The sequence below is a fragment of the Rana temporaria genome, chromosome 6 (genome assembly GCF_905171775.1).
Source record: "Rana temporaria chromosome 6, aRanTem1.1, whole genome shotgun sequence".
Lineage (NCBI taxonomy): Eukaryota > Metazoa > Chordata > Amphibia > Anura > Ranidae > Rana > Rana temporaria.
Genome location: NC_053494.1, coordinates 54,447,897 through 54,463,983, shown reverse-complemented (window position 1 = coordinate 54,463,983; position 16,087 = coordinate 54,447,897).

Sequence of the window (16,087 nt, the reverse complement as noted above, 5' to 3'; positions counted from 1 at the left end):
AATAAGAACGATCAAAGGGGCAGTTCCGCCGCTTGATCGTTCTTATAGGCAGCGGGAGGGGATGTCCCCCCCCCTTCCGCCGCCATCTGGTGCTTCTCCGGGCTCTCCCGTGCCATCGGGGGCCCGGAGAGCGAATCGGCCGGCGCTCGCTGCAGAACCATAGAGATGACTGGTGACCAGATGGTCATCAGTCATCTCTATGACCGTCGGAGGCCCGGGCGCAATGTTAGGACGTCACGCCCGGTACCCGGAAGTAAACAAAGCCGCAATCGCGGCTGTCGGTGTGAGATCGGTGAATGTTTTTTCACCGATTTCATGCTTGTAAGCCTGGAGGAGAGATGTGGGGTCTTATTGACCCCACATCTCTCCGTAAAGAGGACCTGTCACACTGATTCCTATTACAGGGGATGTTTACATTCCTTGTAATAGGAATAAAAGTGATAAAAAAAAATAAAAGTGTAAAAATAAAAAAATGAAGTAAAATAATAATAAAATGAAAACATTTTTTTTTTTTAAAACGCCCCTATCCCCGGTAGCTCGCGCGCAGAAGCGAACGCGCATGCAAGTCCCGCCCACATATGTAAACGCCGTTCAAACCCCACATATGAGGTATCGTCGCGTGCGTTCGAGCGTGTGCAACAATTCTAGTACCAGACCTCCTCTGTAACTCGAAAATAGTAACTTGTAAAAAAATTTAAAGCGTCGCCTATGGAGATTTTGAAGTACCGAAGTTTGGCGCCATTCCATGAGTGTGCGCAATTTTAAAGCATGACATGTTAGGTATCTATTTACTCGGCGTAACATCATCTTTCACATTATACAAAAAAAGTGGGCTAAGTTTACTGTTTTGTTATTTTTTAATTCATGAAACCGTTTTTTTCCCCCAAAAAAGGTGTTTGAAAAATTATTGCGCAAATACCGTGCGAGAAAAAAAGTTGCAATGACTGCCATTTTATTCCCTAGGATGTCTGCTAAAAAAAAATATATAATGTTTGGGGGTTCTGAGTAATTTTCTAGCAAAAAAATTTTGATTTTTACATGAAGGAGAGAAGTGCCAGAATAGGCCCGGTGGGCAAGTGGTTAAAGAAGATACCGTCACCACATTCAGCACATATCCATTGGACTTTCACATTTTTTCATGATTGCTTAATACTATATCATGAAATAAGTTATTTTGTACTGCATCAGTTGGATTGCCACGCATGCTTTGCACAGTTGTTTTTGGCACTTTTATCATATTTAGCATTTGTGTTATTAAGGACTTGTTTGTTCTGAATTTGCACTTTACCATTGCTAAAGTACTTGCTGGCAAGTTAAGTTACTATAATAATAATAAGGTTTGCACATAGCACTTTATTTTGTTCCACATTTTTTTTAGCAATAGCACATACGATTTGGAACTTTTGGCTATTCTCTCCCACCAGGGATTCTTGCACATTGCACTTTTTATTACAACAGCTCAGTAACTCAAGGGTACCTACCTCTGTTGTGAGAAGTCCTCTGCAGCACTTGTACAGGACAGCAAAGGGACCCGGACCGGGCGGGAGGCGATGGAAGTAGCTGCGCTGGGCAGGAGCCTCTGCGATGGATGTGCAGCTATTGGCGGGAAAAGCCGGGCGCCCTCGTATGACATCAGCGGGAGCGTGGGTGTTGGCGTGGTGACAGAAAAGGACGGAAGGAGACAGGACTCAGGTACAGTAGTAATCGCCGGCTTGCAGCGCAAAACATGTCAGTCAGTTGCCAGCCTGTCACAATGCGTCTGCTCGAGTCCTGCAAAGGGAACAGCGTTCCCACTGTGAAACAAGTGCAGGGACATCGTTCCCACGCGTTCCCGCAGGACTCGAGCCCTGCATCACACCCTGCAAGAGCCTCTGGGTCCCACGGGCCATTCCGTTACAATAACTAACATTTTTTTTTTTTTTAGAAAATGAGATTAAAAATGCCATAAATCTATTCCCTATTTTGTAGATGCTATAAGTTTTACGCAAACCAATCAATATACGCTTGTTGCGATTTTTTTTTTTTAACCAAAAATATGTAGCAGAATACATATTGGCCTAAACTGAGGAAGACATTTTTTTGTAGTCAATATCTATAGGAGGGGTGTGACGGTATTAGAATGATATCCCCGTCAAATATTCCCTTCTTCCATAAAGAGCATCACCCAATATTCCACGAGGAGGAACATTCCTGGAATCGCCCCAATAAGCCACACCTGAGTCAGCGCTTACTGCTGGAACAAGACACTTTAATGGCAGCATTCAGCTGGTTATATGCCGGTTACAAGTTGTTACAATGACAATCTCTGCCCCCCCTCACACAGTGGGGGTCTTCAATACAGATCCTTGGAAACAATGATATCTCCTTGAACTAATCAGTCTCTAGACCCTCTGGCACCGAACCTGCCAGACACATTTCTTTAGATAATGACATCAGTGACGTTAATTACTAGTTGTACAGAATACATTATCTAGACAGCTTGGACCCGCATATAGAAGGGATGATTACCACAATGAAGCAATCAGAATAATTAACATGAGCCACTTATCTAATAACAGTAAACAGTAAACACAGGGCTCCTTCACACACACACAATAGACCATTTACCCTTTGAAATAGGGAGCTGGCTGAGGAAGGGTCATTACCATATCAACAACCTGTTAGCCGAAGAGTGAGTCATACCTGAAATCACCTGTTACACACCATATTACTTAGCAGGGAGAATTTACTGAAGCATCCTTCACAAGGGGTTTCTACCATTCCTGCTAAGTTTCATTTTATACAGTATGTCTTATTTTCAGTCTGATGTGTATTATATGTAAAGTTGCGTGACCGGTATTGTCATATTATTTTAGTCTGATGTGTATTATAGGTAAAGTTGCGTGACCAGTATTGTCATAATATTGAACCCTTTTGAGATTTCCATACATTAAAGGATTCCACCATTATTGTTAAGTTATTGATCAATAAGTTAGCGCTGCACTTTTTTTTTCGTGGTGTGGGAACAGCGGCAGGCCTTTTACTGACACTTTTTTTATTTTACCTCCAGTAGTTCATTATTAAAGATCGGCATGTGGAATTAATAAACATAAACAGATTTCAGTTGTGTCCCACCAGGCCGGCCATCCATGGACAGTGTGCCTGGCTGCTGAGTTCATCGCCCTATTCCTGCACTCAGTGCACTGATTGGCACTGATTGGCAGCACTGACAGGCAGCAATGATTGTCACTGAGAGGTGGCACTGATTGACACTAATAGAAAGCACCAATTGGCAGCACTAATGGCACTGATAGGCTGTACTGATTGGCACTAATAGGCAGCACTGACCGGCACTGATAGGCAGCACTGATTGACACTGATAGGCAGCTGGGAGACTGTATTTATTATGAGAGCACACAGAGATTTGAGTCTTGTCCCAGCGTGGAGGAGTCGAGTCTGAGGGGGGCATGCTGCCCTCTCAGGCACAAGCTGCAGACAGGAGGCCCCAGGTGGGTGAGCTGAGGCATAGCTCCCAACGGTCCCTGACTTTGAGGGACTGTCCCTCATTTGGAAGAAAGTCTCTGTCCCTCCTTCCTCCTCACTTGTCCCTCATTTTGGACGGATCTATATAGTTGTATATAAAATGCACTATCTATCAAAAAGTGTTTCCCAGTGCTAAACCTTTCACAGACTTTATTTTTTGTATAATTCTCCTTAAAGGGAGGCGTGGCAAAGGATGTGTGCTATGCCTACATACTTTAGCTAATAGGTGTCCCGCATTGCCATCTCAGAAAGTTGGAAGGTATGCCTGAGGGAAGAATGCTAAGACCCAGGTGCTTGGAAGAAGCAGACTGAGGGGATCTGTCTGGTATAACTGGAGGGCATGGCTTGGAAGGTTGGAAGCAGGCTCCATCTGTCCTTGGGCCAAGTTAGTACAGACATTGCAAGATCTTGGGGACTTTGCACTTTAGCTACCCCTCTGGTGCCTTATTATAGTCAGCTCTGTCCAGACATTTTCCTACTTATGCCCCGTACATACAATCGGACCTTTGTCTGACCAAATTGACATCGGAATTCCGAAGGAATTCCATCGGAGGAAAAGAGATCATGTTCTCTATGTAAACTTTTATGGAATTCATCGGAATTTCCGATGGGGCATACACACGGTCGGAATCTCTGATGGAAAAAGTCAGTGAGGCCCCGTACACACGTCCGAGGAACTCGACGGGCAAAACACATCGTTTTGCTCGTCGAGTTCCTTGTGAAGCCGCCGAGGATCTCGGCGAGCCAAGTTTCCTCATTGACTAGCGAGGAAATAGAGAACATGTTCTCTATTTGGCTCGACGAGATCCTCGTCGGCTTCCTCGGCCAAAAGTGTACACACCACCGGGTTTCTCGGCAGAATACGGCTCCGAACGAGTTTCTGGCTGAATTCGGTCGTGTGTACGGGGCCTCAGATATTTTCCATCGGAAATTCCGATCATGTGTACGGAGCATTCAAGGGATTTTGCTCCTTTGGCTCTACTACTACTTTAGCTACTGTTTGTTACATGCACAGACGTCATCATAGCTTGTCCTGAAAGGAAAATCAAGTCCTCAGTTGTAGTTCTTATCTTTGGCATGTCCCACCACTTTCCTCATTCCTATCCAAGATCTCCAAAATTAAAAACAACAACATCGCCTAGGCCAGTGATGGTGAACCTTGGCACCCCAGATGTTTTGAAACTACATTTCCCATGATTATCAGCTACACTGCAGAGTGCATGAGCATCATGGGAAATGTAGTTCCAAAACATCTGGGGTGCCAAGGTTCACCATCACTGGCCTAGACTGATCCTTGGAGAAAGTTTGAATGAGCCTTTTGTGTGCCTGACTGCGGGGCAGAAGTTGGGAAGACCTGGACAGTAATTCCTGAGGCTCCTACAGTAATAGCGCTACACTTGAATACTAGACGTTAAAGCGGTGGTTCACCCTAAAAAACAAGTTTCTACCATAAAATCCAGCATACTAGCGTGAGCTACAGTATGTTTTTATTTTTTTGCGCCATACTCACAGTTTAATCCCGTAGTTAAGTTTCAGACTCCCACGCAGGGAGTAGGCGTTCCTATGTAGAGGAGAACATGATTGACGGCCGGCTATGGCGCGTCACGCTTCCCGAAAATAGCCGGAGTAGGACTCGGCTCTTCACGGCGCTATATGGCGCCTGCGCACAGACTAGGAGCTGACTGCGCAGGCGCCGTGAAGAGCCAAGTCCTATTTCGGCTATTTTCGGGAAGCGTGAAGCGCCATAGCCGGCCGTCAATCATGTTCCCCTCTGCATGTGAACGCCTACTAACGTCTGAAACTTAACTACGGGATTAAACTGTGAGTACGGCGCAAACAAATAAAATAAAGGCATACTGTAGCTCGCGCTAGTATGCTGGATGGCATAGTAGAATTTTTTTTTTTTTTTTTTTTTAGGGTGAACCCCCGCTTTAATGAAAAAGGGAACTGTAAAGAAAAGGGAATTCTGCTTTGTTCTTCATAGAAATTTTATGTAAACAAACAGCTGTTCAAAAAGGTGTAGAAATTAGGTCTGACACTAGGTAATTTCTATAATTGCACCCTGTGGTACAATAAGCAAATAAATTATGTGGCATGTGTACCACATTGTGGTTGTAGTTGTTAAAATCAGCATTTTTTTTGTTAGAAAATTAATTAGGAGCCCCAAACATTATGGCCCAGATTCACAAAGCACTTTGTGTGCCTGGCGCATGCTACGCTAGATGGGCGTAAGTTGTACGTCTGGCGTAAAGTTATTCCCCATAAAGGAGGTGCAACCCAGCAACAGACATGCTCAGGTCTGCACCAGGGAACACAAGCCGGCGTATTGTGCGTTGGACGTGTGTCTGGCTGGGCGTACGTTATGTTCACAGCGTATGCAGGCGCAGGGGGGTGCGTCCACGTCAGGGCTCAAGTCCTGCGGGAACGCGTGGGAACGGAGTTCCTGCACTTTTTTCACAGCAGGAACTCAGTTCCCTTTGCAGGACTAGAGCAGCCGAGCCGCCCGAGCCAATCCTTCACTAAGCGGCGATGCCCAGCTCGAGTCACTGTCAGGGGCAGGCAAACCGTATCCCGAGTTATCGCGGGATTTAGAAAGAACTTGCTTCTTTCTAAATCCCGCGATAACTCGCGGCAGACCTCCACAATGTCTCCTGGGAACAATGACAAAAGCTCCCAGGAGACATTGCGGCATCGATGAAGTGAGGGAATACCCGCACACTACCCGATGAATCCATATTCAGGAAGCGGCCAGTAACATAAAGGATTACTAAGGTACAGTGGATCGGAAAAAAAACATGCGTATTAGTAATTTTGCATATGAGTTTATAATTTGTTTTTTTTTTGGTGGGAGAGTGGATCTTGGGTGGGAGTTCCCACACTTTTTTCCCCAGGACTTGACCCCTGGTCCACGTCACGGCGCACAGGCCCGGACTGGCCATAGGGCATACCGGGCATATGCCCGGTGGGCCGCGGCGGCCCGCGGGCCGCCAGTGGCCCGTGACGGCCCTCGGGCGGCATGGCATGTCTCCCCCCCAGCAGTGCTGTGTCTTAAAGCCGAACCCCGTGAAAAAAACTTGGGCAGTGATTGTCCAGGCTGGCCGCACTCACTACAATTGCCGGAGGCGGAGCCTAATACTCCGCCCACCTTCCTCCGCACCACCCTTCCTGCCCGGGCTCTGTGGACTGGATGAGAGAGTGAGGGGAACTTACATGCAGACCTGCACGTCCAGCAAGCACTATTGCATCCTCCTCCTAAATGTAAGTGCTAGTTCCACTGCTACTTGCCAAGCCTGTGTGGCACGATGTAGCCAAGGAGGAGTTTGATGTACCCTAGTTGTTGGCTCCTGTCTCTGCCCACCTCCTGTCAGTCAGACCTGTGTAGCTAGCACAGAGCTGAGGAGGATTTTAAGAGCATTTCCTATGGCTCCAATCCATGCTGTATAGGTCTGTCCCCAGCAAACACATGGCTCCAGCAATGTCCCTGTTGGTGCAGACATGGACAAAAGCTGCAATTAAATGCCACATGGGTCAGAGGTGTCCCGTCCATTAAGGGTACATGGGCACTGCCCCCTCTCTACAGCCACCCCCTCTATGTAGAATGGATAGATTCATGCATTGCATGAATCTATCCATGGCTGCCGCTGCCACCCCCTATTCATGCGTCCGGCCTCTTTTCCGATGCCGGGCGTCTGAATTACAGCAGCAGGGGTGTTTTTTTGAAGCACCTGATTAGAGCCGTAGGCTCTAACAGGCTTCAAAAAGGAGGACTGCAAGCACAAAGCATTGTTCTTGCAGTCCACCCAGATGTGTTAGAAAAGCAAATTAATATTTGCTTTTCTAACACTGAACCGCCTCTCCGCCAATCAGGTAGCGTGGGTCTAATACCCGTTACCTGATTGGCTCCTATTGGATGCAATGGAACAACAGAGGAGGGGAAAGAATGGAGGACACAGGAGCTGTCCCACAGCTCGACACCGTCACCCACTGCCTGAGATGGAATAAGTGCCGGGCAGGCAGGGGCCACAGTAGCAGCATTTGATGGGCACAGCTGGCAGCATTTGATGGGCATGAGTGATTTCATTAGACGGGGTACAAGTGGTGGCATTTGATGGGGTAAAAGTGATGGCATTTGATGGGCAGGAGTGGCTGCATTTGATTGGGCACAAATGGCTGTATTAAATGGGGCACAAGTGGCTGTATTAGATGGGGCACAAGTGGCTGTATTAGATGGGGCACAAGTGGCTGTATTTGACGGGCACAATGGCTGCATTTGATGGGCACAGTGGCTGCATTTGATGGGCATAGGGGCTGCATTTGATGGGCACAGGGGCTGCATTTGATGGGCACAGTGGCTGCATTTGACGGGCACAGTGGCTGCATTTGATGGCTACAGTGGCTGCATTTGATGGGTACAGTGGCTGCATTTGATGGGCGCAGTGGCTGCATTTGATGGGCGCAGTGGCTGCATTTGATGGGCGCAGTGGCTGCATTTGATGGGCGCAGTGGCTGCATTTGATGGGCACAGTGGCTGCATTTGATGGGTGCAGTGGCTTCATTTGATGGGTGCAGTGGCTGCATTTGATGGGCACAGTGGCTGCATTTGATGGACACAGTAAGGCTGCATTTGATGGGCACAGTGAGGCTGCAATTGATGATTTTTTTTCAGTATTTTTCAGTTTGTTTGCGCCCCTCCAAAAATTTTGAGCACCAGCTGCTACTGGGTCTGATAGCTTTTGTCCCTGCCTGTCACCTACTGTATCTCTTTGATGATATAAAACAAGTGATGGCCTTTGATGGGCAGGAGTGGCTGCATTTGATGGGCACAGTGGCTGCAATTGATAGGTGCAGTGGCTGCATTTGATTGGTCACAAGTGGCTGTATTAGATGGGGCACAGTGATTGTATTAGATAGGGCACAGTGGCTGCATTTGATGGGCACAGTGGCTGCATTTGATGGGCACAGTGGCTGCAATTGATGGGCACAGCGGCTGCATTTGATGGGCACAGTGACTGCATTTGATGGGCACAGTGGCTGCATTTGATGGGCACAGTGGCTGCATTTGATGGGCACAGTGGCTGCATTTGATGGGCACAGCGGCTTCAATTGATGGGCACAGCGGCTGCATTTGATGGGCACAGCGGCTGCATTTGATGGGCACAGCGGCTGCATTTGATGGGCACAGTGGCTGCATTTGATGGGCACAGTGGCTGCATTTGATGGGCACAGTGGCTTCAATTGATGGGCACAGCGGCTGCAATTGATAGGCGGAGTGGCTGCATTTGATTGGGCACAAGTGGCTGTATTAGATGGGGCACAGTGGCTGCATTTGATGGGCACAGTGGCTGCATTTGATGGGCACAGCGGCTGCATTTGATGTTTTTTTTTTCAGTATTTTTCAGTTTGTTTGCGCCCCTCTAAAAATTTTGAGCACCAGCTGCTACTGGGTCTGATAGCTTCTGTCCCTGCCTGTCACCTATCTCTTTGATGATAAAAACACCATGGCCCAGACTCACGTAGAGCGGCATATATTTGTGCGGGCGTAGCGCATCTCATATGCGCTACACCGATGTAACATTGAGAGGCAAGAACAGTATTCACAAAGCACTTGCTCCCATTACAAGTAGCTGCTACTCACATATAAAACTGCTTGTTCCCAAGCTACAAGCGCTTCCTACTATATGAATTTACACTATGGATACCTGGGCTTTACTCTTTCATGTACATGGTGAGACTGGGCCATTGTGGTGGATAAATCAGACACTGTCACTTTTTTTGGGACCAGTGACAGTAATACAGTGATCAGTGGTAAAAATATGCCCTATCACTGTACTAGTTATTCATTTATTTCATTTTACGTACTTATATTGTGCCATCAAGGTGGATCCTTAAGAGGAAGAGGTGTGATTTACAGGTGATAGGGCAGGTTTTAAACATGAAGGGGCGTGGCATTGACAGAAAGGGGTAGGTCATATTTAAATTAGGGGGTGCACACGTTCATGATTAACCGCCGCAAAGTGCAGCCGCGCCGCCCCCCCCCCCCCACCCGGGCTGCTCAGTCTAAAATGCCCGGGCCTATTTTTTGTCCCAGTCCGGGCCTGACGGCGCATGTGCAGTTCGTGATACATACCTGTCTGGCGCTCGGCCCATCATTTGCATGGGGTCACGCCTCATTTGCATGGGGTCACGCCCACTTCCACCTACGCCGGCATACGCCTTCGAAAACCCACGCCACGCTGGCACAGCGTTGGGAGCACTGGCTTGCTGAATGCAATGCTTGCCTCTCTGTGCTGCGTTGGCGTAGCGTACAGTGTTTGCTCTACAGCGGCGTAATGTACGCCTTGCTTTCTGTGAATCTGGGCCTATATATTTTCTGAAAGAAGAAGTCCTGAAGAATAAAATGGTGGCAGTTGCAATTTTTTAAGTCTTTTAAGTATGATATTTGTACAACTTTTCAGAAACAATACACTTAAATGAACATTATCCAATATTTTTGTAAAATATAAAATATGATGTTGCATCAAGTAAATAGACACCAAACATATCAAGATTAAAAATTTCGCACCCCTGCGAAACTGCAACAAACTATGGTACCTAAAAATGTCCAGAAGTGACAGTTTAAAAGCCTTTACAGCAGGGGTGTCCAACCTGTGACCCACGACAGCTACGAATGTGGTCCAACACAAAATCGCAAAACTTACTTAAAAATTTTGTTTTTCGGGGGATTTTTTGTAAAAAATTATTTTACAATTAGCGAACACATGCAGTTGAAAAAAAATTTGACAGTGTCTCTTTTCTGGACTTTTATAAGTTGTTTCCCCAAAGAAAAATATCCTACTCTTCACAATCATGTCTTATTTGTGTCCAGTGGCGGTGCGTCCATAAAGGGTGCAGGAGCGCTGCCCCCCTCTCTCCTGCACCGCTCTAATCACCATAGATATAGCATGTATCTATCTATGGTCGCTGCTGACACCCCCTATTCAGGTGCCCGGCCCATTTTCGGGCACCGGCCATCTGAATTACACCGGCGGGAGTGTTTTTTGGAAGCACCTGATTAGAGCCATAGGCTCTAATAGGCACCCAAAAATGTGAACAGCGGGCGCCATGCTGGGCGTTCGCTTTTTCAATCAGCTGTGTGTTAGCAAAGCAAAGGAATTTGCTTTGCTAACACTGAATCCTGATTTGCTGAAACATCAGGCGCTGTGATTGGACGCCTGAGAGAGGACGAAAGAAGACATGGAGGACGTGCAGCAGACCGCCACTGCTCCGCTCCAAGACCAGGCAGCATCTGATGGGGCACACTGGCGGCATCTGATGAGGCACACTGGTGGCATCTGATGGGCACAGTAGCGGCAATAGATAGCCACAGTAGCGGCAATAGATGGCCACACTGGCAGCATCTGATGGGGCACAGTGTCAGAAATTGATGGGCACAGTGTCAGAAATTGATGGGCACAGTGTCAGAAATTGATGGGCACAGTGGCTGTGTTTGGCACAGTGGCTGTGTTTGGCACAGTGGCTGCGTTTGATGGGCACAGTGGCTGCGTTTGATGGCACAGTAGCTGCGTTTGATGGCACGTGGCTGCATTTGATGGGCACAGTAGCTGCATTTGATGGCACAGTGGCAGCATTTGATGGGCACAGTGGCTGTGTTTGATGGCACAGTGGCTGTGTTTGATGGCACAGTAGCTGCGTTTGATGGAACAGTGGCTGCGTTTGATGGCACAGTATCTGCAATTCTTTTTTTTTTTTTGCGCCCCCCCCAAAAAATTTTGAGCACCAGCCGCCACTGTTCGTGTCAACAATTTTTCGACAGCACCTATATTTATGAGCAACTATTTTCAAGGATGATGCACGCAAAGAGCAAAATTTAAATAAAAATGTCTGATGAGCACCTTGAGAATTCATTGGTAATTGCTACTACATCCATCGAACCATATATTGATGCTAGTTTATCAAAAACTAGTTTTATGTTGCCGCTTTTACTTTTATATTAAAACAAATCTAAAAAAAATTGAGTTTATTACTCAGAAAGGTTCATTGACTATATCAGTGATCCTTAAAGTGACACTAAAGGTTCAAATAACAAACATGTTACACTTACCTCCACTATGCAGTTCGTTTTGCACAGCGTGGCCCCGATCGTCCTCTTCTGGGGTCCCACAGCGGCTCTTGCGGCTCCTCCCCGCAATAGATAAGCCCCTCTGGGAAGCTCTCTCCCGAGGGGGTTACCTTGCTCCCGTGCCATACACTAGCTGCCCATAGCCGCCGAGTGTATGACTCGGCCCCGCCCCCCAATGGCTACGCTGCTATCAATCTATCCAATGAAGAGCCGAGAAGCAGTGGAGAGAAGGACGTGCGATCACGCCCACTGAAATTCGTGGCACAGGTAAGTAAAATGTGGGGCTGGGGGGGGGGGGGGGACAGTGCAAGGTGTTTTTTCACCTTAATGCATAGGATGCATTAAGGTGAAAAAACACGAAGGTTTACAACCCCTTTAACTTGTGATCTGCCTGACCTTTTCTGCTTATCAGCTATCCTTATTCTTATAGCATTTTACATGTGGCCCAGGAAGGTCAAAAGGTTGGACAACTCTGTTTTACAGGTTTTCAATTTTGAGTTAAACACAAGCTATGGTGGTAGAATTATTGCTCTCACTCCGATGTTAGTGGTGATACCTCACATGTGATGTAATGTCAATGTTTACATATGCATGCCAGACCTACGTGCATGAGAGCATGGAGGGGACAGGGGACTTTTAAATTTGTTTAAAACAGTTTTTTATTTTTTATTTTTTTACACTTAGTAATTTTATTTTCTATTTAACCACTTTAGCCCCGAAAGGATTTACCCCCTTCCTGACCAGAGCATTTTTTGCGATTCTGTAGTGCATCGCTTTAGCTGACAATTGCGCGGTCGTGCGACGTTGTACCCAAACAAAATTCTGTAGGGTTGTATACAGAGGGCTAGATTCAGGTAGGGGGACGTAATTTTGTGTGGGCGTATCGTATCCTATTTACGCTACGCCTCCGCAACTTAGACGGGCAAGTGCAGTATTCTCAAAGCACTTGCTCCGTAAGTTGCTGCGGCGTAGCGTAAATCAGCCGGCGTAAGCGCGCCAAATTCAAATTGAGAAGAGGTGGGCGTGTTTTATGCAAATAAAACATGACCCCACGTAAATGACGTCTTTAACGAACGGCGCATGCGCCGTTCGTGAAAGAATCCCAGTGCGCATGCTCGAAATTCTGCCGCAAATCGTCAATGCTTTTTGACGTGGACGTAATTTACGCAAAGCCCTATTCGCGAACGACTTAGCAAACAAGGTAAAAAATTAAAAATTTGACGCGGGAAAGACGTCCATACTTAACATTGCGTACACCTCATAGAAGCAGGAGTAACGTTAAAGCCTTACGCAAACGACGTAAAAAATTCGACCGGGCACACGTACGTTTCTGAATCGGCGTATCCAGCGCATTTGCATATTCTACGCTGAAAGCGACGGAAGCGCCACCTAGCGGCCAGCGTAAATATGCAACTAAGATACGACGGCGTAAAAGACTTACGCCAGTCGGGTCTTAGGCAAATTTTGGCGTATCTTGCTTTCTGAATACAGAAAGAAGATACGCCGGTGCCGATTTGAATTTACGCGGCGTATCAATAGATACGCCGGCGTAAATTCTGTCTGAATCTAGCCCAGAATTTCTAACATTTGTAAGTCACTATGCATTTACCTGCCTCATCTAGGGTTGCATACCATAAATATAACATAAGAATAAGTAAATCAAACACAACCAAATTAATACATTTTTTAATTATAATTATTAGAGTTTACTGTTTACTACACACTGTTAAAAATCAAATTGACCTCACAGATGTAAAGTGTTGTTTGTTCGCTGTCTGTGCTGTTGGACTTGTAACTATTAACTTTGAGTAAAAATCTATTGAACAAGAGAAAAAAAGATAAGTGGTAACAGAATGTACCTATGGTATATGTTTAAATAGTAGTGAATAGCGGTGCACACTGTATTACAACTGGGACTGTGTTGCTGGGACTGCAGTGATTATCTTGGTCTTAGTCTTAGGCCCCGTACACACGAGAGGATCGATCCGCTGAAATTGATCCGCGGATCGGTTTCAGCGGATAGATCCGCTGGTGTGTACGACCGATTTCCAGCGGATAAAAATTTCTTAACATGCTAAGAAATCTATCCACTGGAATCGGCTCCAGCGGATCGATCCGGTGGTCTGTACAGACTCACCGGATCGATCCGTCCGAACCCATCCCTCGCATGCGTCGTAATGATTCGACGCATGCGTGGAATTCCTTATATGACAGCGTCGCGCACGTCGCCGCGTCATCATCACGGCGACGGCGCGACACGTCATCGCGATGGGAATTCGGCGCGGATTTCGATCCGATGGTGTGTACACTCCATCGGATCAAAATCCTCAGAGGGTTTATCCGCGGATACGGTCCTCCGGACCGTTTCCGCGGATAAATCCTATCGGGTGTACTAGGCATAAGGCTTTATTAGTTTTCTTCTTTTTACGTTTTTAGAATTTATTATTAAAAGTCAGGAATCCCAGCGGGAAAAAAGAGAGCTGGTTCTCTTTTTTTTGGCTGGTGGGTTTGGCAGTTTTCCTGTCGGAAAAACTGCGAGGGAGCATACACACGGCCGGGATTCCCGGCAAAAAGCTCTCTTCGCAGTTTTCCCGTCGGAAAACCTGGTTGTGTGTACGGGGCATAAGTCAGGAAGTATGTTAATAGAGAAGGGATAATAAGAGTCATGCAGTGCATTGTAAGGCCCCATACACACGAGAGGATTTATCCGCGGATACGGTCCAGCGGACCGTATCCGCGGATAAATCCTCTCGAGGATTTGCGCGGATTTTGATGCGATGGAGTGTACTCACCATCGAATCGAAATCCGCGCCAAAATCCTCTGGCGATGACGTGTCGCGCCGTCGCGCCGTCGACGTGCGCGACGCTGTCATATAAGGAATTCCACGCATGCGTCGAATCATTACGACGCATGCGGGGGATCCCTTCGGACGGATGGATCCGGTGAGTCTGTACAGACCAGCGGATCCATCCGTTGGGATGGATTCCAGCGGATAGATTTGATAGCATGTCAACAAATATTTATCCGCTGGAAATCCATCCCAGGGGAGAAATATCCGCGGAAACAGATCCGCTGGAGTGTACACACCATAGGATCTATCCGCTGAAACCCATTCGCTGGGATTTTTGAGCGGATGGATTCTATCGTGTGTATGGGGCCTTATAGTAATGAGGGGGATTTTGGTCCTTATAAAGGAATATAGAGTATTTCTGATTAATATGAGCCTCTAAATAACCCCCTTACACATTGCAATCACATCTGCAGCATATTAAACTGTTATTTCTTACCAGTACATGTCCCACTTAGAAGTATATTTTGATGTAATATAGATACAGTACATCTGTTTGTAATGTTTCCACCTAACATTGCTGGAATAATATCTGAATGACAAATCCCCAAATTGTGATGATTTTGTTTACAAATTATGCAAGGCTATTAACAAAAAGAGGATTAAATGGAACCTGTTATGCACGCCGTTCCCGGATTACTCCAAGTCACTCGTGTCCTACTTTAAATTGCTGTTTATTTTATAACTGTTACAGATTGACAACGAAGTCAAGAGCAGTTCGGTAGAATATATTACGGCTTTGTGATGAGGTGTAAAAGGCTTTATTTATCACATTAAGTTCACACTTGTTTAATCTCTGAAAAGCGATAACCATGGATCGCTTTTCAGTGTGCTGCTAAACAGCCACTGATTTATTTTTTTGCTGAATGCCAACTTTCAATGGTAATAATGTGCCGCAAATGTGAGCCAAGTGTGTGGCTCACGGCTGCGGTGTGGCCCCATTAACTTGAATGGTAGAGTTTGGCAGACATGTTAAATTTGCCAGGATGCAAAATATCACAACCATGGAATATGAATAGATCCATCTCTTGTAGTATTGTAGCTTACCTATTAAGGTAAATCGGCATGTTTGCTAGTGGCAATGTCTCCCCGCCCTCCAGTGCACCTAATCAAGCACAAATCCTGCTTGAATAGCTGCTTACCCAGGTACAGCAGCCAAAGAATGACCATTCCAAACCTGGAACTGGTAAAATGCACTTCAGGGTTCTTTTATTACAGATGAAATAGGGACGCCGTTGCTCCCTGAGGTCCTCCTGTTCAATATGTTAAAGTGGTTTACTATTAGGCCCCATACACACGATAGAATCCATCCGCTGAAAAATCCCAGCGAATGGGTTTCAGCGGATAGATCCTATGGTGTGTACACTCCAGGGATCTTTTTCGGCGGATATTTATCCCCTGGGATGGATTCCAGCGGATAAATATTTGCTGACATGCTAAGCAAATCTATCCGCTGGAATCCATCCCAACGGATGGATCCGCTGGTCTGTATAGACTCACCGGATCCATCCGTCCGAAAGGATCCCCCGCATGCGTCGTAATGATTCGACGCATGCGTGGAATTCCTTATATGACAGCGTCGCGCACGTCGCCGCGT